Source organism: Mus pahari, chromosome 12 (genome assembly GCF_900095145.1).
Source record: "Mus pahari chromosome 12, PAHARI_EIJ_v1.1, whole genome shotgun sequence".
Taxonomy (NCBI): Eukaryota; Metazoa; Chordata; class Mammalia; order Rodentia; family Muridae; genus Mus; species Mus pahari.
This window is the reverse complement of record NC_034601.1, coordinates 81,471,463-81,494,228: the sequence shown is the minus strand read 5'-3', so window position 1 is coordinate 81,494,228 and position 22,766 is coordinate 81,471,463. Positions and strand designations below refer to the sequence as shown.

Genomic DNA, 22,766 nt, shown 5'->3' with positions numbered 1-22,766 from the left:
GGAGGAGGAGGAGGAGGAGGAGGAATGTCACAGCCTGTGTGAAGGGTGAAGGGCAACTTTGTGGAACCAGTCCTCTTCCACTTTGATGTAAGCCAGAGATCTGACTGGGGTGTGGCCAGCACTTCTTACTGACTGGACCCCCTTGCTGGAATTCATATCCTCATCCTCCCCCGCCCTCCATGCTCCTCTTTCTCTCATTTTCTCGCTCGTTGTTTTTTGTTTTTGTTTTTTTTTCAGGGTTTTTAAAAAGTGACGTATATCGAAACCATTTTCAACGTTTTATATGTGTTTGCATTTGTGTGTGTGTGTGAGTGCACTTGTGTGGAGGGAGTTCACACTTGAAGCGGGAGAATGCATACATGTGTATGAGTGTTCATGTACAGAGCAGAGGTCACCTAAGCAGGGGCCATCTGCATTGTTTTCCAAGGTAGGATCTCTCAGTGGTCCAGAGCTCATCAATAAATGAGGCAGTGAACTCCAGGGATAGAGTGTGTGTGTGTGTGTGTGTGTGTGTGTGTGTGTGTGTGTGTGCCACATGCATGACTGGTGCCTAAGGTCAGAAGAGGGTGTGAGGTCCCTTGACATTGGAGTTACAGATAGTTGTGAGCTACCCTGTGGATGAGATAAACCAAACCTGGGTCCTCTGCAAGAACAACAGGTACCGATGAGCCATTTTCTTCCAGCCTCTGCATTCAGAGTTCTTAATGAGCTATCATACAAGCTCTTCATCATACAAAGTCTAGGAACTCTTTTGACCGGTATTTCACACTTCAACGACACATCTTTTATGCCTGGCTCATCTCTAGTATGCGGTAGCCACTGTGGTCAGAGGCAACTACAGAAAACTGTAAGGAAGTTCTAGCCATGTGGCTTTGCCCAAATTAATTGGTCTCTATGCACACCGCCTGCCTGAGAGCCAGAACTCAGCCAAAAAGTCAAAGTGTAGCTGAACCGACTTGGCCCTCGCTGCTAAGCTGAGGGTCCCAGAACTGAGAAATCCCAGGCAAGAAGCTTCCTCTAGGGACTCGGGGATAATAAGATTGACCAAGGTGTCACACGCTGTGCTTGGCACACAGTGACCATCATCCAAGTCTCCTACTGAGTAACTATTAACGACACACAGCTCTGGGCAGGCACAGAAGTCAACACTGGGAGGCAGAGATGACAAGGACCCAGGGGAGTGACAGACAGGATAGCCCCGGCAGAGGAAGGATTAAGTCCACAAAGGCTCCAGCAGGGCTCCGGTCTGCATTCACTCTGCATTCACTCAAGCTCCACACTGCTCACTGCAGGTGGCTTCCTTCAGTCTCGCTGCCTAAGTCCCATCTAAATCACCTACTGTCAGGCCGGCCCCGGAGCCCTGTTCCTCAGACTCGGAAAAGGCGGCCCTTCCCTGGCCTCTGCTCTGATTTATCCCCGTGCAATTATGATGTCAGTCTGAATAAAGCAGAATTTGTGTTCCTGCAAGGCCTCCATAAATCCTCCTGGCCTTCTTTCCTCTCCACGGAAGACTAAACGCTCGGCTTCAGAGAAAAGCGGATAACAGCTCAGGAAGGAAGCAGAATCCATAAGCAGAGAGGAACTGCGGGGGGCGGGTCTGTGTGTGCATGCTTCTGTGAATGGGGCAGAGCTGTGAGGAGACCCCGATGGCTGATATCCTAAAACTAAGGTCTCTCTCTTCCTCTTCTTTTTAACACAAGTTATTCGTCCAATCTCTCTCATCATCTCCCAGAATATTCATTCATTCATCCATTCATTCACTCACTCAATCATTCATTCATTCATTCATCCATTCATTCACTCACTCAATCATTCACTCATTCATTCATCCATCCATCCATCCAGGTTACCACACAATGGCTGCCTCAATGACAGAAATCTGTGGCTTCACAATTTTTAAGGTCAGAAGTTGGAGATCAAAGCCTTAACCGGGGCAGTTTCTTGTAAGGCTTCTGTGGCTGGCAGAAACTATCTTCAAACTTCCTTTCAGTTTCTTTTTTTCTTTTTCTTTTTTCTTTTCTTTTTTTCTTTTTAACTACATTTACTTCTAAGGGATGCATATATGTGGTTGCAAGTGCCACAGCGGGCCTGGGGAGGTCAAAAGACAACTTGTAAGAGTCAATTCTCTCCATCTACAATGTCGGTCTGGGGATCCAACTCAGGTCATCAGGCGGGCAGCAAGCACCTTTACCCGCTGAGCTATCTCAACCAGCCTCCCTTGTAGATCCTCCTGTGTCTGTCTTTAACTCCCAGGAAAGATCCTCACTCTTCTGGATCCCCTCAGTCTTCATGGGGGCAGCTCCCTTGGCCCTTGCATCTGGCCTCTCCTCACCATGCACAGACTCTTTATAGAACATTCAAATGTGGTACCTGGTCATCTCTCATCTCTTCTGTGCCTGCCTTTCCGTTACCACTGCCAGGCCATCACTTAAAAGAATCCAAACTCCTTCTCATAAAACATGACTCAGACTGGACCACGGGCCATAATGAGGACGGCAGCTCATTTCCTCTTCAAAGACTCTGTTTGCAAAAACAGCCATCTTCCAGGTACTGGGAGTCGGGGCTTTGACATGTGCACTGGAGGGCTCCAGGAGTCAATAAATTTCACATATTTTAATGCTAAGAAAGGAAGATCTGAAGAGCAGAAGGCCCAGAATCTAGGAGAAAGGATGCTACTGAGTAAGCCCAACCCAACCAATCGCAGGATGCGTCTTCCCAGCTGGGGCACTGCAGTGTACTTCCTGTGATGTCGTTGACTTCTTTATTGATAAGTGTAATTCTTGCGCCTTTGCTTTGGCTCTTTATCTTTGAAAAAAAAGTTGCCATGTCTTTATGAGTATTTGCCACTCCGGGTTCTCTCTTTTCAGCTGCTTTGAACTAAACTTAGGAGATGTCTTAGTTAGGGTTTTACTGCTATGAGCAGACACCATGACCAACGCAACTCTTATAAGGACAACATCTAATGGGGGCTGGCTTACAGGTTCAGAGGTTCAGTCCATGATCATCAAGGTAGGAACATGGCAACATCCAGGCAGGCATGGTGCAGGAGCTGAGAGTTCTACATCTTCATCCGAAGGCTGCTGGCAGAATACTGGCTTCCAGGCAGCTAAGATGAGCTCACACCCACAGTGACACACCTAATCCAACAGGGCCACACCTTCTAATAGTGCCACTCCCTGGGTTGAGCACGTACAAACCATCACAGGAGGCAACAGGTTACTATTCTTTCTACTCTTTATCATTTAAAGTCCAGGAGGGGTTAAACAAAGGAGGAGCTGGGTAGTCCAGTCAGTAAAGACTGAGGCACTCACTGGTACTCACTGGCCGGTCAGCCTAATATCAATTGGTAAACCCTGGGCCAAGGAGAGACCCTTCCTCAAAAAACAAGGCAGATGACTCCTGAAGCCTGAGAGTTGGAAAAAACAAAAACAAAAACAAACAAACAAACAAAACACACACCGTAAAGAAATGTGAACTGTATTAGGCCAGAGATGGCTCATCAGGTAAAGACTCATGCCACCAAGCCTGAGAGAACCAACTCCCAAAAGCTGCCCTCTGACCTCTACACCCATCGTGCGCCACACCCGGCATCCCGCACATACAAAAGGAATACACAAATGTAAACAGCTTTAATTAAAGAAAAAGAAATGTGAAAGACAGAGACTCCCAAGGATGTGAATATTTATATAATCAGATCCATAAAAGAACCGTTTCAAAAAAAAAGAGAGAGAGAGAGACCGTGATAAACTTCAAAGAAATGTTTTCCACTTAGAAGACTGAGATCGCCAATGGAAAACCCTGTAAATTCTGGTGCTGCCTCATTTCTTTGAGTTTCGAGGCAGCTGTGATAGGAGTTACCATCTTCAGCTCTTAAATGCCTGTCCCAGAGGGCCTCATCCTGAGAATCTGGGTTAACTACTAGTTTATCTATTCCTTCATCGCAATTAAATGGGGCTTTGCTAGGTCAAAATCAGGTCGGAAAGATTTCAATGTTGCTTTCGTGGGAAACGAGGTGTACTGGTTACAGATCTAACCTCTCACCCATTAAAAAAAAAAAAAAAAAAAAAAAAAAAAGGTAATATAGAAGATACGCTGACTGTTACAACACTTTTAAAAAAAGAAAAAGAAATGACCAAGAGGGCAGCTTTCATTTTACCGAGCAGTTTTTTAGTCACTCACAGAGAAAAGGTTAGGGGACTGGGAAGGTGACTGAAGTGATGAAGTGCTTATAGTTCAATCCCTAGAACCCATGTGAAGTACTCAGGCATGGGTAGTGGTCACAATCCCAATGCCAGGGAGGCAGTGATGTGCGGACCCCTGGAGCTCAATGACCAGCCAGTCTAGCCTGATTGGTGAGAGGCTCTGCTACCAAACAGGGTGGATGGAAAGCTCCCAAGGAACAACACTCAAGGTTGGCCTCATGACACATGTGTGTGCCTAAACTACATGTGCACCCACACCAACATACACACATACAGAAAAGAAAGGAAGGAAGGGAGGGAGGGAGGGAGGGAGGGAGGGAGGAAGGGAGGAAGGAAGGAAGGAAGGAAGGAAGGAAGGAAAAGGGAAAGGGAAAGGGGAAGGGAGGGGGAGGGAGGGGAGGGGAGGGGAGGAAGGAAGGAGGGAAAGAAGGGAGGGAGGAAAAAGGGACAGAAGAAAGGAGGAAGGAAGAAAGGAAGAGAAGATGAATTGTGTTCACTTACAATTAAGCAACACAGAAGCAAGGCTCCATGGTCCAGATACAATCAATCAGTCCAAACAACTGTCTGATTAACTTCATCTTTGTAAATACAGTCAGACCTCCTCAGCTCTGAGGTTTTCATCCAAAGATTCAACCACTGCAGCAGAAGAATCGAGCACAGTCAAGCATTTCCCACAGGTGTGGAAGCAGGAAGATCGTTTCAAGTTCCAAGCCAGCCTTGAGCACTACACTGAAGCCATGTCATGTGCAGGCAGGACCTGAGGCCTTGTGCACCCGTACTCAGCATCCCACTGCCATGCAACGTCACTGGTCCCCACCTCATTCCAGCACCCACTGGAACCTCACTGAGGTATGTAGTTGAACCTATGATTCCTGTATCCGTACTAACATATACTGACAATATATATATATATATATATATATATATATATATATATATAATTTTTTTCTATATGCCTTAACCATTAAACAATCTAATATAACAACTATTTACAGAATATTGAGTTAGATGTACAAAGAAGCTAATGCTGATGTAATATATTTGGAGGAGTATATAAGTTATACACAGATCATTTTATAGAAAGGACTTGAATCCTTAGTTTTTAGGATTCTTTAGGGGTCTTGGAACCAATCTCCCATGGCCTAAATTATCTAGTTTCACAGTCAATAAGGGTGAGACTGATATGGTCTATTTCATATCTTTGTTAACTACATAGTGTAAAAAAAGGGACACTAGGAGACCACAGTCACAAATCCAGACAATCTCCAGTTGGGACTAGTCTAATCCACTAGGCACTTGACAAGCAAGGTCCTATAAGCCACTTTCTGCATCCTGTGTACATTCTATCCTTCTAAAGAAGACACCAGCTCTCCCCATGCAGAGGGTAACTTTCCCCAGGGTCCCCTACCTGGGACATGGCAGGATTGTGATTTAGGCTTGACTGTGACAAGAAGGCTTGATAAACTGCTTCTTGGAACAAATGGGAGATGTGATTGTGGTTCTGCCCTGAGTCTGACCACATAGGGCTAGGGGTCAAGTATTATAGATAACCTAAGGCAAGCCAATGTAAGCAAGGAAAACCAGGAACATCTTACCCTCCATACTGGTCATTTCAACCAACAGCCTAATTCTCAAATCTTCTCACCAGCAACGTCCTATGGGGGAGCAAAACAATCACCCACCATCAGAACGAAATCACAGACTATTACAGTAAGGGTTAATCATCAAATGGCCCAGTGGAATCACACCTGTGGGTGATTATGTCAATGACTTTAATTGCAGTGAGATCTGCCCACTATGAGCGGTAGCATTCCCTGGCAAGATCCTGTTCCGTATAAACAGAGAAAGTGGCCTAAGCCGCAGGGGCATTCATCACTCTACAGTTTGACTGTAGATGCAACACAAGCAGCTGCTTCATCCTCCTCTGCCTTGCTTTCTCCACCATGATGGACTGTTCCTTGAAGAGTGAACTGGAAGTTCACCCTTAAGTTCATCCCAAAGTTCACACTTATGTCGGAGTCCTTTATCACAGCAACAGGAAAAGAAACTAAGGCTTCAGTCATCAGAAGTCAACCGCTAACAGTCCTTGGTCACCAACCATCAGAACTCATTTACTGACCGCTAGCATTAGATCACTGATCATCACTCACCAAACACCAGGACTCGGATCATCAGAACTCTGACAGACCTGTTAGGCCTCAATCACCGGCCATTAGAACGTCTTCGCTGCTAATCATCAGAGCTCAGTTAGCAGAATTTACTAGTGAGACTGTTGCACCCACATTCAGCACTCGGTCACTGATCATCAGAACCCACCTCAGGCACAGGCAGAGCAGGGCTCACTAGACAAGGATGGCGGGCAACTTGAGGCCCTGGCTGAGCAGAAGGTGACTAGTACAGGCCTTGGTCTCAGATCTCAAAGGCTCACTGGGGAGCAGCCCTCTAGCCTCTGTGCAGAGCGAGCAGGGTTGCTGTGATCACATGCTCAGCCCAGGTGACTGCTCTTGGCTATCACTCCAAGGCTTCCAGAATGGAGTGCTGCTAGCAAGGCAGCCGATTTCTTCCCAGGGACTAGATGGGACAGGGTGCGTGCAAGTGCCACTTCCTCACATCCTTACCTACAGGGTATAGCCTTCTGACCTGACAAACTTTAATCACCCCACGCAGCAGCCATGCTTCAGGCTGGATAGGGAAGTCCATGTTAGCAATGGCTGGAGTTGAGATGTGTCTTCTAGAACATTTGAAGTCCTACTTCCAGGACCTTAACACCATAGATTAAAGAGATTCTTAGAATGCTGGGCTTATGAGAAGATGACCAGCACAGGCAAGAATACTGTATAAAAACTGTTTTTACACTGCCATGAACCATGGGCCCTCTTAACACCTTTGTCTTGGCCTTCTAGCTTCAAAACTATGGGACAGTGTGTCTCTGCTTCTCTAACCATCTACTGTGCCATCCTACTAAGGCAGTTCAAGGAATCAAACACACTTCTCAAGGGATCCTTCCACTGGGCCCAGCCTTAAACGTCACTGGGAATTTCTTCCAACCACTCTTTGTTCAACCCATCCAGAAGTTAAAACCTAAGCCACCACACACCCGGTTTCCTTGGAGAAAGGCTGAAGCATAGATACTGATTAACTTGTGTGTCACTGTGCATACAGGACTGGAAGAGGAAACCTCTGGACCATGACAGAGCCTCCTGACTACAGTCAGAGCTTCCCAGAGACCTTTGTTCCACTGAGCTTGTCTAAGCAGCCACTGTTTGGGAACAATCGAGATGGGCAGATAAAAGTATAAATTTCAAAATTTCTAGGGCCTGATTCTACCAGGAAAAAAAAAAAAACAAACAAAAACTAGGAGTTGATCCAACACCCATTTATGAATGCCGATAAAGGCACACATAGTGTGAGCAGTGATTTGGAGTCGCAGCAGAGATCCTGGCAGAGAATAACAGGCTCTGGAGATGAACACTGGCACTCTGGAAGTTTATGCTCACCGTGGGTATCAGGGCAAGGCAAAGGGAGCCAGCAGGTCCCCACAGAGGACAGAGCACTCATCAGAAGAACTGAGGATCACGGAGACTGACTCTGATGGTCTTGAAGGCATAGAGCCAAATGGAATCCTCTCTGAGAGCCTCAAGCATTATCAGCAGGACTGTGGCCTGACTAGAGTGCATATCTAGCCAGTTAGGATGGATCACATCATGCGACCGTGAAGATGGGAGGATGCTGGAGGACTCGGCCAGGCTATGGTAGACACTGATCAGCCAGAGGGAACTGAAGGCAACTCAAATAGACCAATGGATAAGAGGGGGTAGAAAATCCATGACAATGGCAAGATGTTGAGATGGAGCCATAGCAGATGACCATGAGTGAGACAGGAGGCAGAGTCCTTCGTGGTGAAGGCAGGAAAGCCACTTTGAAACACATTAGGGTCTGAACTGTGTTGTCCAGAAAGATATGAAATAACAACCCTACCCAGGACATCCAACTGTGACCCCTCTTAGAAACAGGGTCATTATAGATCTAATCAGTCAAGGCAAGGCTATTGATGTGGAAGGGCCACGGTGTCTATGCTATGGCAGCCTTAGAAGAAGGGTCACAGGCATACAGGGGAAAGGTCCTATGAAACATCACACAAAACTGAAGAGCCGTGTATGATCTGAATACATTGTGTGACACTACAACACAACACCACAAATGAAGAGTTTTATAAAGAAAAAAGTTTCTTTAACTTCTGGTCTGGAGGCTGAGAAGCAAGAGGGTGGCTGGCATCTGCTTTCACTTCCAGGGAGGGCCTCATGTATGTGTGGTGACATGCCAGAAAAAGGTGACAGACAAGAGGACGTGTGCAGAAAGACAAACCCACCTGAGCAGCTCACTTTATCACAATCTGCCTTTGTGTTAGTAATCCAGCCCTGCAAAAAACAGCATTAACTCCTTCCTGCAGGCAGTACCCTATACCCTGTCATCTCCTACCACGTCACGGAGCTGACGTGCTAACTCGCAAATCCCTGGGGACTTCTCCACAATGCCACAGGTAGTTAAGTGCCAAAGAGGACTAAAAATTATGGGCAACCCCTAAAAGTTAGCACAAAGCAAAAAGTCCCTCCTTCCAGGGACAAGCTGACAACTCCATCTCCTTGCTAACTTCTGGGGCAGTGAGAATGAGTGTCTCTCACCTCCAGCCCCTGGTTTGTGACCTCTGGGCCACCACAGACACAGCAGCAGCTTGTCAAAGCCTCTCCTCTGGGATTCCAAGACAGAGGTAGCTCCCCCCTTCCCACTCATCTGCCTGTGAGGACTGTCAGGGAGCCCCAGCAAACCAGCCACCATGACATGTATTACAAACGCCTTCCAACTCTAAGCCACGGGACACAAGAAGCCTACACATGGGATTCCTTAAGGAACTCCTACAGACAACTCTGTCTGCTCCCTCTGGTACGCCGGTCATGAGTAGCAAAGGCTACACCTTCACATCAGCTCTTTGTATCACTAGACACTAACCTTCTGCTCTGCCTTTCAAGTGTGCCCATGAAGGGCTGGTCTGGCATTAGGCATCCCACTGCAACCTCATATAATGCTTCCGGAAGCTTCTACCCATGCCCACCTTGCTCTCCCCACATCCAAACATCGCTCAATGTGGGAATGAGAGAGAACTCACATCGACTAGAAGAAGCACCTAGCTGTAAGAAGCATGCTCAATGCACCAAGTTCTGCCCTAACTTTAAAACCACAAAGCATTAAGCTTGCTCTAATAGCCAGGACGCTTCGATGGACGGGGGTTCGCTCACCACAGGGTGCGTGGGTGAGATATAAAGTTGTGTGGTGTTACTGCAAGGTGTTGCTCCCGCTCTTCCTGGGAAGTCACACCAGTTAAAGACTCATGGGACCAGACTGCTGCCAGGGCCAACTTTAGCAGAAGAGCATCCTTCTCTACCTTGTCTCTACCTTGCATGTCTCCTCCACAGGGGCGCTGTGTCTCTCCACATTCTGACACTGCACCATTAGCCCAAGCACTCCAACGGGGAAGACCTCCTAGGTGGGAGCTATGGGTTTGATTAAAAAAAAAAAAAAAAAAAAAAAAACATTTCCCACGGGCTCATGGGTTCAAACACCTAGTCCCCAGGTGGTGATGCTGTTCCTGGAGGCTTCGGAGGCCTTAGGACGTGGGCCCTAGCTAGAAGAGGTGAGTACGCCACCATGCCTTCCCCCATTAGCATTGAATCTTACTAAACTGTTAGCGCTAGGTATTATGTCAGGACAAGAAACTAATGAGCTGAGTGTTTCAAAATCCACACCCCATGTAGAAGCAGCCAAGCTACCCCTAGAGAGCAAGAAACATGGAGGTCCTGGTCTGCGTCCATTAATTCAGCCATGGATGGAAGATATTTGGGAAAGGAAATCGGGGTCCGCCCTAGACGTGTTCAGACTTCTCCTAGTCATTATCCCTTAAATGAGCATAGCAACTATTTGCATATCATTTGCATCTTATTAGCATGATAAACAACCTAGGAGTGATTGGGAGTGGAGGTGTCTAGGTTAAATAATGTAGTGCATCAGTTTACTGCATATAAGGAATTTAAGCACTTGATGACGTTGACATTTATGGGGGATCCTGGAATTAAATCTCTGCAGCCCCCTAGGAACAGCTTCCGTGTGTTTTTGGCTGTGACTGCCCCGCTCCTTCATGGCCCCCTTCACTTTGCCTGGATCTTGCTCTTTGCTTTGTGAAACCAAAGACCTTTGGGAGGAGGAGCATTAATTAGTTCTTTGGAGAAACAGAAATGACAGAGTGTGTGTGTGTGTGTGTGTGTGTGTGTGTATGTGTGTGTGCCGTGACAGAAAGACAAAGAATCCCGAAGTTATTCAAGTCCTTGAGGCTGGATTTTTCAGCTAGTCTTCAGTCTACATCAGAACCCTGAGGAGGCAGGTTCTAGTCCCAGCCTAGAAATGCTCCAGCAGCAGACAGACGAATGACCTCGTAAGAGAGCAGGCAAGCAAAACGCAAAGGCTTCTTTCTTCCGTGGGATTCTGTGTGGGCTGCCATCCAGTGTGGTCCAGATTTAGGGTAGGTCTTTTGACCTCAGAGATCCAGAAGCAGAGTGAATCTTCTCATCTCTAATGACCCAGTCTAGAAAATCCTCCACAGGTGTGCCCAGCTACTTGGGTATTCATTGATTCCAGATGTAGTCAAGTTGACTACATTAAAATTAGCCATCACTGAAGGCCATTAAAGAAAACCGTAACAGGGCTGGGGAAGATGGCTCAGTAGAAAAATCATTTTCTGGGCAAACGTAAGGACCTGTGCTTGAATCCCTAGGACCCCACACAGAACCACTTGGTAGCCCAGTGTTCTAGGTGAGACGGGAGTCAAAGACAGGAGAGGTCCCAGACGCTCGTGGGCCAGCTATCCCAGAGTACACAGCAGCAAACAACAAGATAGATGGTAATAGCTGAGGCCTGAGGTTACCTCTGACTTCCACACATGCAATGGCATACACATGCCCACAAATGCTCACACATGCTTAGACATTGTATGTGCACCAAAGAAAAATCAGGACATACTCTTATGAATTGAATCGTGTCTCCACAAAAGATGGTGGAGTCATTACCCCCAGTGTCTGTGAACTTGACCCTGTAGGATGTTTACAGGTGACCAAACTAAGATGAGACCAGGTCAGAAGGATGGACCTTCATCCAATGCAATGTCATAGTAGTCCAAATCTGGGCAGGAGACAGACAGAGAGGGGGGGACAGGGAAACAGACCATTACAGACCCAGCGTCATCTGAGACTGCCAGAAGCTGGGAGAGAAGTCTAGCTGGTGTCTTCCTCAGAAGGTACTTCCTGTGACACCCTAGAGACAATGTCTGTGGCTTAAGACACCAGGCCAGTAATACTTTGTCACAAGCACCTCAGGAAAGAAAGGACTATGCACCAAATGCTACTAGCAAGACCACAGTAATGGTGGCAATACTTTAGAAGCCGCACAGAACAGCCTTTCTCATTCACTCATCTTATAGGGAAATTACCAATATTCATGGGCCACGCAAGAGCATCCTATAATCAAATCTAAACACTTCTGGGGGCACCCTAATAATTTCACACATGTGCCCTTAAGAGTTTCTAATTGGAACTTAAAATACTTCATTCTTTCAATGGGGATTTCTTTCCCCCTGAGATGAGATAAAGGATTCACCACAGAGCCCAGGCTGGTTTAGCACTCCTGGCAATCCTCCTGCCTCAGGCTCCTCTCATTCTTTAGAAAATTCTTCCCCTTCCCCTACCCAATCAGACAGCCCTGCGCTTTCTATCACAGAACCAAACCAGGCTCTGGGGAGCAAGCTCCATTCCTTACTCCATGAGGATGCTGTGTCTAGGAACAGGCGCTGCCGCATTTGGACCTGATGGATTTATTATAGAGCAGAGTGAAGTGAGGAGACGCTGTGAGGGGAACAGCCAAAGCTCCTTCCAGAAGCTTCCTGCACGAAGAAGGAAGAGGTGGGAGGATCTAGATCGAAAACCCTCTCAGGAACCAGCCAAAGCTGTCCACCATGACGGGTGCAACGACTTTGGCATTCCGAGCATGGAAGCACGGTGTCTGTCTGCTGCTATCACAAAACCCTGAGCAGCTTAGGCGGCAGAAATGCACTATCTCCCAATTTGAACGGTCAGAAGCCCACGATGCAGACAGAGTGGATTTCTGCTAAGGCCTCTCTCCCCAGCTGTAGATGGCTGTCTCAAATCTCTTCCTCTTCCTCTGGTCTTGTCTCTGTGTGCGCACATCTCTACCCAAGTTTTCTCTTTTGGAAGAGAGCACGTTGCATTAGATTAGGGCAATCCATATGATTCCAGTTCCCCTTCCTTCTTAAAGACAACCTGAGATACATTCAGAGGTACTAAGAATTCAGACTTTAATAAAGCAATTTTAGCGGGCGCCCAACTCAGCCTTGACAAATGCAAGACTGGAGAGGGGCCAGGTGACCCCCTCCTTCATCTGAGCTTCCCTGCACACATGCCCAGAGTGACAGTCCCCAGCCTAAGCACACAGAGTCCCAGCTCTCAAGCCTTTCTGGAAGGCAAAGCCTTGCTGAGTGACTGGGCTTGCTCCTGGGCACAGCGAGGCACCAGGGAGACGGGGCCCACCCAGCTGCGTGTGATAAATCAGAAGTTGCACTCGCAAAACCGAAATGTTCCTCTGTCACAAAGAGATGGATGAGCCTCTCAGGTTACACACCAAGGAACCCAAAACCACCGAATTCCTTTCCCAGAAAGAAAGAAGAAGAAGAAGAAAAAAAAAAATCCCAGTTCAGAGGCTCTGGCTTTCCATTCTCTCCCCTTGTGTGTCACCGCCACAGCCCTGATTAAACTGTCACAATGTTCACTCATCCATGGACGGAACCATGAGGAGCGAGGGAGGCTGTACAGCCAGCACTTCGAGATTTTTCTTCATCAAACACACAGACCGAGGTCTCTCCAACCTTGTTTGAACAGTGTCTGGAGCTCCTGTGACACTACAAGTCTGAGCCCTTCGTCCCTCCAGTATCCTGATGAGTGAAGACTCAAGAGAGAAGGCAGCAGGTCAGAAGGCCCAAGGCCTTCTTTTAGACTCTGTTCCAGAAGATGGGGTATGTCCGGTCTGCTGGGCAGTGAGCAACACACACCGAACATCGTTCCCTTCCAGAGTCTTCCCCCGCCTCTGTTGCCTATTCTAGAGGAAGCCACAAAATAGGCTTTGTCAAGGCAGAGAGAGGCCAGGACTGATGCTGGCCAGTTTTTACTTACAGTTCTCTAAAGCTGTGTTCCTAACACAGCTGAGCTGTCTTTAATTTGTACAAAAGCCCACACAGGTGATTAGCACAAACTCTACAAGTAGAAAGAACCTATAGACGTTTGAGTTGGAAGGAGGGGGGAGGAAAAGAAGAAAGGAAGAAAGTAAGGAAGGGAGGGAGGGAGGGAGAGAGGAAGGGAGAGAGGAAGGAAGAAAGTAAGGAAGGGAAGAGGGAGGGAGGGAGGGAGGGAGGGAGGGAGGGAGGGTGGGTGGGGGGGAGGGAGGGAGGGAGGGAGGGAGGGAGGGAGGGAGGGTGGGTGATGGCCCAACAGAGAAGAGCACTGGCTGCTCTTACAGAGGAAGGACCTGAGTTTGGTTCTTAGCACCCATACTGGAGAGCTCACACCCACTTGTAATGTCAGCCCCAGGGAATACGATGCTGCTTTCTGGCATCTGAAGACACAGGCACTCACATGCACACATCCACCGAGAGACACACATGCGTACTCACAACTACAAAAGCAGAAAGGAGTTCACCACCATAGCTGTGAGTCTTGTTTTCGACTAATTACAGTGGGGACAGTTCCCAGGGGTTGACCACTCTGGCTCCGCAGTCTCTCTACCAAATGACTTTCTACTTAAAAAAATAAAATAAAATTGTTTAACCATACTTTATTTTATACATAGCCACACATTCTATGCATTAAGTAATACTATAGCAAAATGATTTGATACCATTTTAAACAGAACAAAAAAGGGAAAGAGTTCAGGCTACCTTATCGTAAATGACTTTTTGGTAGAGAAATATTAATACAGCAGACTTAATCAGAAGGATGCCCTTTCCACGAGTGCAGACAGAGCGTCGTGGTACAGGGTTGAAGGAACCAGTTCTTTTCTTTCTCCCATTTCTTTCTTCCCATCCCTTCCCCTAGGCCTTGGATGACCTTCCTTTTTATAACAAAGAAGTCTTAGACATATTCTCTTTCAAATTTGACATTTCATACTTCAAACTCCAAAATTAGCTTTAATTCAAGAAGTGTTTGTGTCCCACCGGCAACAGGAAACAATCAATATCCCGTCTCCATCCTGGGACAACTGACGGCCACATGCAGATGGAGAGGTACAAGAGCAAAATGGCCTTGTGGGAGGGGAGGATGGGGGCATTGTGGGACTGGAAACAGAACTCCAGGAAACTCCAATACAAGATCACATTCTCTTATCCAGGACCCTGCTGTCAGCGAAGGTCTCATAAGCTCCAGGGGCTTCTAAGCAAGGGTCAGCTAAAGGCAGCACACACTGGAAATGTCCAGCTGCCTGTTGAGGAAAGAGGAAGCTATCAAATCAAAAATCACATCCGACGAAGCATCCCCAAACCTACAACTCTGGTCATTGGGGCAGAAGTGTCTATAAATTTCATTCTTAATTACTTGTTGGAAAGAAGTCTCTCCCGTTAAAAGGGCCATAAAGGTGACTAAGAGGTGAGGCCAGTAAGGTTCAGTGATCATCCCTGGTACAGTGTCATGAATCCTAGAAAGGTAAGGGACACCACCATCACCACCATCACCACCACCACTCACACACACAACACACCAGATGCCTAACAAGAGCAGAAAGTAAGAACCAGGAAACAGAGAAGCCCCTTCCCCCAGCAGAGAATGGAGGCTGCCAAGAGGCTCATGGCACAGGCAGATACGAGGGGTGTGGAAGCCGAGGAATGCAGACATGTGTGTCCCTGCACGTCCAGAGGCATTCCTGCCCTGAGGAGGTAACTGCTGCAGAGGTGTCCCATGATCCTCTTCACCCCCTCGCCTCTATCCTCAGAGGTCAACTCCATCATCCAGAGAAACCAAGTGGGCGGTCCCTCTGTCTTGCTAGCTCAAGGAATCTGACCTCTACATAGCTTTACATTTAAAAACAGGTCTGAGGAGCTAAATGAAAAGTGTTAACTAAATAACTGCCACGTGCTCTCCAACACAAAGTTGAATACGCTTTAAGCTAAATAAGTGCCCCCACACGCAATATGCTTACTCACACAATCACACTCACACATACACACTCATACATACACACACACATTCTCTCTCTCACACACACACACAACACTCACACACATACAATCTCTCTCTCTCTCTCTCTCACACACACACACACACACACACACACACACTTTAAGCTAAGCAACACACATACCATTTACATATACATATGTGCATGGTTGTCACTGAATATTCATGAAGTAAATTTCACTGTGCTACAGATGGAGAAACGGAAGTTTAAAAGGGCTTCGATACCGTAAGTCACACAATTACTGAGAAGCAGAAAGTTGGGAGGCAGAAGCTGTGACCCCCCAAAGCCTGCGGGCCACCAATATGCCACAGGTGAGAAAATGCAGTCAAAGGTGTGTCCCTACCCCAGAACAAGGACTTCTTCATGAAACAAGAAACTGGCAAGTCCCGGACAACTATAAAGCAAAGGCAACAACTCCTCCCCTCTCTATGTAAGCTTGAAAATAAGGGGACACTAAAGAAAAGTATCAACTGGTTGGCTAAAGGAAACAAAGCAAAACCTCCATGGACCTTTGCCAAAAAGTCATCAAATGAATCAGAAAGAAAGCAAGTGACTAAATAGAAGATAATAGCTACAACACAATAGAGATAAAGCTACCTTCTTTAATATGGAAATAGCCAGTAACTGCCATATGGGAGAAACGTGGTAGAAACCATTAACAATATACCAAGACACATATTCTAAAAGTCAGCTTCATACAATGCTGTCGTGAAGCACAATCCTTCTGAATTGCAATTTGGTCATATGTCAAAACTCTTCAAAGTGTTGTTCCTAAGAAATGGCTCAGAGAGACCGTCACAAGGACAGTCACAGCACTGTTGTTTATACAGGGGAACTCTTGAAGCAACCCCAACTTTTCAATACTACAGTAACTTCAAATATTTAAATGTATCACAAAACATCACACTTTAAAAGAGGATTTAACAGTGTTGGAAAGCACTAAATTTTCCATAAAATATGGGGTACTTACAAAATAGTATGAACAGTGGATATCAATGTTGTAATCAAAGGGGAAAGGAAGGTCAGCAGTATCCATGACTAATACATGAGAGTACATGTAACTAATACAACATGCTTGCACATGTAACTAAACATGCATGTGCATGTAACTACAAGTAACTAATATGTGCATGTTACTAATAATACATGCATGTTCATGTAACTTCATGTAACTAATAATACATGCATGTGCATGTAACTACATGTAACTAATACATGCATGTACATGTAACTACATATAACTATTATGTGTATGCAGCACATGTGAACTAAATGTTCACACTGATTTTCTCGGGAGTGTGTGACTCAAAGCAATTTTTAATTAACTTTGTGTTTATTTCCAACAAGAAAAAGGAGGCGTATTTAACTAAACAGGAGGAAAACATTAATGTTGTCTGTCACTGAAGGAGAATGGATCATGAAGCTTAAAGTGCACAGCAAGAGGATGAGATGATGATGAAAAGAACATGCTACATGGCTATAAAAGAAAACCCAGGCAGCCATTAGCCCAAGACCCACCTGAGTGTGCTAAGAACCCCAAAAGGTATAAAGCCCTCTTGTGACTGAAGGTCACAGCAGGAAATGGTTTGTCAAAAATGCTTTCCAGGTATTCTTGCTACAGCATTTAGCTAAGAGGCACTAATCTGTGGTATCGTATGTACTTAGCATGTATGAGCCCAAGGGTATATACTCTCAATCCCACATACATAGTTGACCATAAGAAAAAGAGAATTAGCATTTGGCAATTTACACACATACACACATACATTCTCACATGCCCCCCACACACACATGCCACAGACACATATGTAAATAAATACATTGTTGAGTAATGACCCCTTTAAAGGCAGGAAGCCACTGCTGAGTGTCTGTTGACTGGATAATTGCGCATGCTCTCTGGTTTCTTTTTTTTTTTTTTTTTTTTTTTTTTTTTTTTTTTTTTTTTTTTTGGTTTTTTTGAGACAGGGTTTCTCTGTGTAGCCCTGGCTGTCCTGGAACTCACTCTGTAGACCAGGCTGGCCCCGAACTCAGAAATCCGCCTGCCTCTGCCTCCCTAGTGCTGGGATTAAAGGCGTGCGCCACCACACCCGGCGCTCTCTGGTTTCTTATCTGTTGCTCTAATGACTCTCTCTCTCTCTCTCTCTCTCTCTCTCTCTCTCTCTCTCTCTCTCTCTCTCTCTGTATATATATATATATATATATATATATATAAAATCAGAAAGGGAAGAGAAGGGAGGGAGGAGGGAAGAGAAGTGAGAAAGAACAAGACAACAACTCATTTCTGAGTGGGGAAATAAAGTAATGAATTAGGCAGGAGCGCAATAGCCACAGCACTTTCCCTCCAGAGGGAAATTTGAGTTTTATTACTTCAAATTGGCCTTGAAATTGCAACTACTGCTCACAAATGTTCGTTTTTAATAGAATAAAATGTCATCCTATGGGAACAACACTTCACAAACCTGCAGCCGTGTTTTCAAAACAAGCTCTCTTTATTGGTATTATTAAATGTAAATGTTCGACTGAGAACGAAGTCAGAGACGAGCTTCTCTAATTAAATTTTAACCTGGAATAAAGAATGCACTTAGAAGTCCCACTTCTGCGTGGAAACAGGGTGATCCCAGCTGGAGGACAGACTACATACGTGAGGAGGACAGTTGTCTTGAGGTATTGCTTCCACTGACATGGGGATCCCACCCCACCCCATCCACACCCAACACACACATACCCCCAACATACACACACACACACACACACACACACACACATGCATGCATGCACTGCAGCCAGCCTTCACCTCTAGGAGCAGTTCCTCATTCCTTGGGCCTCGAAGTCCCTTCTTGACTAAAGGAGGCCTGTGCTGGCTGCAGACAGCCCACATAAGCAAGTAGGTGAAAGGGCAGTTCTGGTAGAATATTCATTATTCTAAGGATGTAACAAAAACGTGGAGAAGAAAATACTTACAAAAGAAACCTGACAGGAAGCCCCCGTGCCAAAGACAAACATAACAGAACACATGTAGAAACAGATCATGCTTTCTGTATGATCTATGAAGGTTCCAGGCCATCAGAAGTGGCGCCACGAACACCTTACCTTTTGCCCTCTGCTCTTGCCCACTTCCTTCCTCAGAAGCGCTCTGTGAATAAATTTTTTCTGCTGCTCCTACTATTCATATGTTCCTCTCCAGCTTCTTGTCCCAGGACACAGGACTCAGAAACCCTAGTGGTGGGGCTGGTGAGGTGGCTCAGCGGTTAAGAGCACTGACTGCTCTTCCAAAGGTGCTGAGTTCAAATCCCAGCAACCACATGGTGGCTCACAACCATCCGTAATGAGATCTGACACCCTCTTCTGGTGTGTCTGAAGACAACTACAGTGTACTTATGTATAATAAATAAATAAATTAAAAAAAAAAAAAGAAACCCTAGTGGTACCCAGCAGACCAGAAACTCAGGGGGTTTTCTCTGTGCTACTCAAAATAGGAGCTCAGAGCTTTGCAATTTGATTTGAAAATTTCACCAGGTATGGTTTGAGCCCAGCACTAGTGAGGTGGGGAAGGTGGGTGGGTCTCTGTAAGTTCCAGCCCCCCGCCAGGATGACAAAGGCTGTCAAGCTGCTCATACAGGCAGGAGGAGATCAAAGGCATACGGACACCTGTGCCTCTTGTTCCTCTCAACTTGTCTGACCTTACGACTGGAAAATGAGATCCCTGGATTCATACGGACCCAGGTAATTTCACAGAGCGCGATGGCACCGATACAGCCTTCTCATGGGAACTTTTGTGTCTTAAAAAAACCAGCTTCCTTTCAGCTAGCCGCCTGCTGCTTTCTAAATCCAGTTACCATAACCCGACTAAAAAATAAAAAAGCTTCCAGCTGACCCAGCCCAGAGCAACTTTCCCCAGGCCAGAATCGGACTTGTGTCTCCTGCCGCTGTCCTTTCTAGCCAGGGCTCCTCTGATCACGTGGTGAGCGGCCCAGCTTCTCTATGGCGGCATCCAGGTTCGCCTACTTAGGGGTCTCCCATACTATGACTGCCAGCCTCCTTCCCTCTAAAATTCATCCCTAAAATCTTCCCATTTCTCTCTGCTGCCCACTCCTGCCCCTCCCCCACCTTCATTCCTACCCCCGCAGTAACTTTCTTCTCTTGGCTGTTCCCCTCTACCCGGGCACCCTGCCTGGATCCGTCTCGGGGCAGTATGCCACAGGAAACAGCCACTGTTTCTCCCAGTGAAATTTCCCAGGCCTCCATCGACAAACTTTCAGCCCCTCCAAAATGGTGAGTGATTCCCCACCACCACCACAACCACTGACTCATAGCTAAAGTAAAACCAGATTTCACTACAAGTCAGATGAGAACACACAAAGGGGTTGGTCCCTCGCGCCTTCAAATACTCTTGAATTACAAAAGAGGTATGGGCGGGGGGTGGAAGTGGGAGTGGGGGAGGGGAGGAAAAGGGGGAAAGGAAGGGATAGGAGAAAGCTAGTTAGTTAGCTTGCTCCCTGGCAATCAAGGCTCCTTGTGGGTCTTGACGCTTGTTGATGAAAAAACTTAGTCCTCACCAACTAACAAATCTGTTGGATTGGGTGGAGCATGCTACCCCAATACCCAGTAAGTTTGGGGGCCTTAGTCCTTGACAAACAAAGTAACTCTAGGATTGAGGAAGACCTGTTTCTGCTCATTCCCAGGCAACCTGATATTCTGGGTTCAATCAGGTTAACCAAGCTGCTTTCCTTCAGCCTTTCTTCCCTCCCCTCCCCCTCCCCCGGCTCCCCTCCCCCGCTCACCCCACCCCCACCCCCACGTCTGGGGCTACACACCTGAAAGAAAAATGTCCAGTCACCCACACCCATCCTGGGCCCTGCAATTTTCAGCCCCAAGAAGCAAAAGCTTCCCAGAGAATAAAAGTTTCTAACAGCCCAAACTGGCTCCTAGCCACTCCCCCCCCTTCTGAGGCCAAACTCTTCCCAAAGGCTCAGACACCCCAGATAAAAACCTCCACTCTATCCTTAGCTCCTCTCACTGCTTAGAGGTAACCAGGATGTTTCCCTGTGCAGTCACTTTGTCTCTATGTTGCAGCTGTTCACAAATGTGTCCATAAATGTTGCATGCATGTAAATTGTCTGTTCTAAAGAGAGGAAAAAAAAAACAAAAAACAAAAAAACCTAAAACCTGTGGCCACCATCAAGGTTATAGAGTGCTTTGATTTTAAGATGTGTGAACATGTATGAACGGGTACGTTATGTAGGTAAAAAGAGCTGTTGTTGGTTTTAAAACATACAGAGACATCTTGGAATTTACCAATAATATCAATGCATTTTAAAATATCAATGTATTTTTGACAGTGTTACAATGTATGTCTACAATGCACTATCATTTCCTAAATTCTCATTTGTTTATTAACTAACAATTAACATGCATTGTAAAGTGTACTTTTGGTAAAGAAGGTTAAAGAATAGAAAGACTTTGGAGACAATAAATTTATGTGAGAAATCATAAATACATGATTATATTAGTCCTAAATGAATTATAATTCCTACGGCCAAAATTCTATTATACTGATATTAAATTGATGACTGATGTTGTTTACAATAATAAAATTTTCTGAAGTATGGATCTGCACTTAAGAATGTTTATAAAAATGGGCTTAGAAAAATAATTATTGTGTGCCATCCTTTTACTAAATGAGACATATAAAACCTGAGATTAGATTTCTCCAAATTGTGCTAGTATGTAATTCTGAATGGGCAAAGCTGTCTCTTGTTGAATAGACACTGTCTAACAGTAGGAAAATTTCTGTTACAAAGAATTATGCCTACTTGAGACATTCCTGCTAAATTACAGTGATCATAAAACTTATTCTGCTGGACAAATAATTCAATCTATTTATAAATTTGGCTGCTTGGACAAAATCCTCATTGTGCCTGCCATCTACAGTCCTCTGGACGGGTAGTTAAATAAGCGACTGCCATTAAAGATCACAAGTTCATCATGGCTCCTTCCAAAAGAGAGCAAATGAGTTCATTTGCTGGAGGACTTCCCCAGCCTAGAAGAGAAGGACTGTATTCAAACATGTCTTCAATCCTACTACATTTAAAACATGTGTAAGATTTTTCTGGGTTGTTTCTCAGTGTAAAATGATGCCGACTCGATTCTTCCCAGACTGTAGAAAAGAATGGCTTTGTGTCCTTCCTGCAACCCAGTTTTTCACATAGCTATCTGCTTACCCAGAGCTCACTCTGGTGTCTGAAAACAGTCGAATGTGTCACTGTCTTTGTGAACGTACTTTACGATTACACAGTATAATTTGTATACAAAGAAACCTCATTTGAAATAGACAAAAAATAAAACTTATTTTTTAAATATACCAAAAGAAATTCCATTTTGGGATACAAATATATGTATTTTTATATAAAAACACTTTAGTGCGTGTGTGTGTGTGTGCGCGCGCGCGCACGCGCGCGCACGTGTGAAAGTCAGAGGACCACTTGTGAGAGCCAGTTTCCTCCTTCCTGCACACAGGTCATGCAGATTGGACTCAGGTTGCCAAGCTTGGCAGCAAGCGCTTTGCTCCATCATTTTGCCAGCCCAGTTCTGTATTTTATATCCAAACTCTTACAGCCAAAAACTTTTTCCTATTAAGAAAAGTGGTAAGCAGGTCCAGGCCTCTTCCTACAGTTAGGGATACCTAGGTATTTAAATGTAAATTAGAGGCTTCATTTAGACCTTTGACACACACTATGCTTTTTATTTTATTTTAGTATTAGGTATAATACTAACAATATGAAAACCAGGCTGAATCATAAAGGCTAACAGAGTAATGATCCAGGAAATCCTTCCTCCATGGCTTTTTCTGTCCTGATAATTCAGTGTCCTTCTCATCAGATCTAGGAATGAGCTTCCTGGCAGCAGGACATGGGACAGGATCTGTCCTGCTGGGCCAGTGGGGAGCTTCCAGAGAGAAGCTACACCAGTGTCTGCGCACTTCAGAGGCATCGGGGCTGCCCCACTTCCCCAAGTGTGTGGAGCTGGAACGTTACAGGCCCAAAGCCAGGGGTTATACCTTGAGCTACCTTAGCCTTAAAACAAAGTAATCAACAACAAAAAGAGTCAATCATCATGTGACTTAACAGTCTTGCAACCACATCAAAAAAAAACAAAAACAAAAACTTGATGTCAGCTCTAGGGGGAGCTGTGACAACCGTAGAAATCTACCTGTTCCCTGCAATA

At 45.7% G+C, this 22,766-nt stretch overlaps 1 protein-coding gene across 1 annotated transcript in view; it reads right to left on the bottom strand.

Annotated features, from left to right (window-relative positions):
* The window catches only part of Hunk (hormonally up-regulated Neu-associated kinase), a 108,208-nt gene that overhangs the window by 72,978 nt on the left and 12,464 nt on the right, over positions 1-22,766 (bottom strand). The gene's annotated exons all lie outside the window — the stretch shown is intronic.